Here is a 2,500-nt window from a genome sequence, read left to right as displayed (position 1 = left end):
CAGCTGTGCTCCTCACCTGTTGCCTGTTCCCTCATTATCCCTGTATATATTGTGTATATATTGTCTGTGTTCTCCCTCGATCCTCGTTGTGTCCTCGTCTTTGTGGTCAGTGTAGTTGTTGTCACTTCCCTGCTGTGTGCCTTACGTTCCATGCTTAGCTCACAGTTCTTAGGTCTTGGTTCATGTTTAGGCTGTTGTTTGTTTTTTGCGTGCAGGTTTTCTGTTTGTGCTGCTGGTCCCAGCCAGCTCCACTTTATGTTATATTTTCACAAACAAAGCCAAAGCTTAACTTCAGTTCTTGCCTTGTGAGTCCTGCACTGGGGTCCTCTGCTTTGTCTGCCACAGCATCACATGACAGCTAAGTAAAAGGCTGGTTTTAAGCTGTGGGATTTTGGATTGATGGAAGTTCAGATTTTGCCGAAGTTTTCCCTGAAGTTTTCCCTCTGACCTGGTGACGGGCAGGAGGACGTTTGCTCTCAGAGATCGAGGTTGTTAATTCTGTATTTATGGATGAGTTGTTACCGACTGAATGTAGGGATGTTTTGGTTTTACTTCTTAACAGGACAAACTGAACTGTTGTTCAGTCAGTACGCCGCTTTGGTCATGTGGTCCTTTTGGCTGATATTCATGGACCCCAAAGACTCATGTGACCCCCAAACTTCACCTGCTTACGAGAATAAAAGAATAATTTTAGGAGTCAGACTGAAATATCCTCGTAAATATATAACATGCAATGGACTTTGGTACAGAAAAGCTTTGCAGACATTCAGGGCTGATCTGCAAATGTGTCTTCATCATTAGTCCAAACTTCTCTTTGTCTGAACTTTGCCTGATTTAATGGATACAAAGCAGACATCAAAGGACATGTTTGAAACATGTCCCAGTCAAATACAAGGGTGGGCTGAAAAGTTCATAGGCTGACCAAGAAGGAGTTATCATACAAAAATTAAATTTGGCATGCCTTAAATTCAACCTTTACTGATGCCAACTGCATGTTTTCTTTCCAGATAAACCCACACTGGATACAGAATTGAGGACCTGGAAAAGTAGTACTAGAGACATTTTGTGAAAATTGATCAAATTTGGCACCGTGGTGTTATCAAATATCTGCAGACAAAGTGGTTAGCCCCCAAGGACATTCATGCTGACATGGTTGCTACATTATGGGATGATGCTCCAGCTTTATCAGCTGTGCAAATGTGGGCAGCTGAATTCAAGAGGGGTGGGGAGAGCCTTGATGACTCAAGGTCTGGACGTCCTGCCGCAGCCACCACCCAAGAAAACACTGACCATGTTCACCACATGGTGATGGATGACAGATGTTTAACTGTTAATCAGATAGCTAATGCTGTAGGCATCTCCCGTGAACGAGTTGAAAACATTCTGCATAACGAACTCGGCATGTCAAGAGTTTCCGCTCGATGGGTGCCACGACATTTGACCCCTGATCAAAAGCGCACCAGGCTGGTCACATCACAGGTGAACTTGGTACTTTTTGAAGCAAATCCAGATGTTTTTTAGTGAATGTTTCTTCACCCAAGATGAATGTTGGGTTCGCCACTTTGAGCCAGAGACCAAACAGCAGTCCATGCAGTGGAAACACCCGTCTTCTCCCCCACCAAAGAAGGCCAAGGTGGTGTCATCGGCAGGGAAGGTGATGGTCTCCGTCTTCTGGGATGCAAAGGGCATCGTGTTCATTGACTACCTTCAAAAAGCCGTGACAAACGACTCCTGTCAGTAAGATTTCATCAGCCTGAAAGCCGATGACGAGGCTCCTGCTTCACCAGGACAATGCTCCTGCACACAAGTACATGGTTGCAATGGCTGCTGTGTACGACTGTTGCTTTGAGCTGGTTGATCACCCTCCATATTCTCCTGATTTGGCACCATCCAACTATTTTCTGTTCCCCAACATGAAAAAACAATTGGCTGGGAAGCAGTATCGGACCGATGATGAGGTCATCTCTGCTGTTGAGGATTTTTTTGAGGGTCAGGGTGAGAGCTTCTATACCACGGGAATCCCAGCACTGCAACACCGATGGAAGAAGTGTGTGGACCGCAGGGGAGACTATGTCGAAAAATAAAACTCATTTGGTCAATTTCGACCGTTGCATCATGGTCAGCCAATGAACTTTTCAGCCCATCCTTGTAATCTACAATGATCACTGTACTTTTTTTGGCTGTGATGTGATGTGGCCTGTGTAGAGTGGTGGGTATATGAAGAAAACACATTTAGAAGTAGAGATAAAAAATTTATCAAAACAGTGCAAAAGCAAGAACCTTCTGAGTGACATGACCCCCTTTTGGGGGCCGAGCAGGAACTAAATCTCTCACTGAGCATGTCTGGATAAACCTGAAGACTAAAGAGGTCAAAATTCCAGCAACCCTTGTGTGTAAAACAGCTTTTGTTGGACCAGCAGGGTATTTCATTATGATGATTGTGCTATAGGCCACAAGCTGAAACACATTGTTCCAGCAGGCCATTGTTCTCAGGCTGAAT

The 2,500-nt window shown here is 44.7% G+C and overlaps 1 pseudogene; it reads left to right on the top strand.

Annotated features, from left to right (window-relative positions):
- Nucleotides 1-1,149: 1,149 nt before the first annotated feature.
- On the top strand, nucleotides 1,150-1,741 carry LOC115775463 (histone-lysine N-methyltransferase SETMAR-like; annotated as a pseudogene).
- The last annotated feature ends 759 nt before the right edge of the window (nucleotides 1,742-2,500 follow it).

Source organism: Archocentrus centrarchus, unplaced genomic scaffold (genome assembly GCF_007364275.1).
Source record: "Archocentrus centrarchus isolate MPI-CPG fArcCen1 unplaced genomic scaffold, fArcCen1 scaffold_143_ctg1, whole genome shotgun sequence".
Classification (NCBI taxonomy): Eukaryota; Metazoa; Chordata; class Actinopteri; order Cichliformes; family Cichlidae; genus Archocentrus; species Archocentrus centrarchus.
Note: the sequence above shows the minus strand (reverse complement) of the source record. Positions and strands in the feature narration are given on the sequence as shown.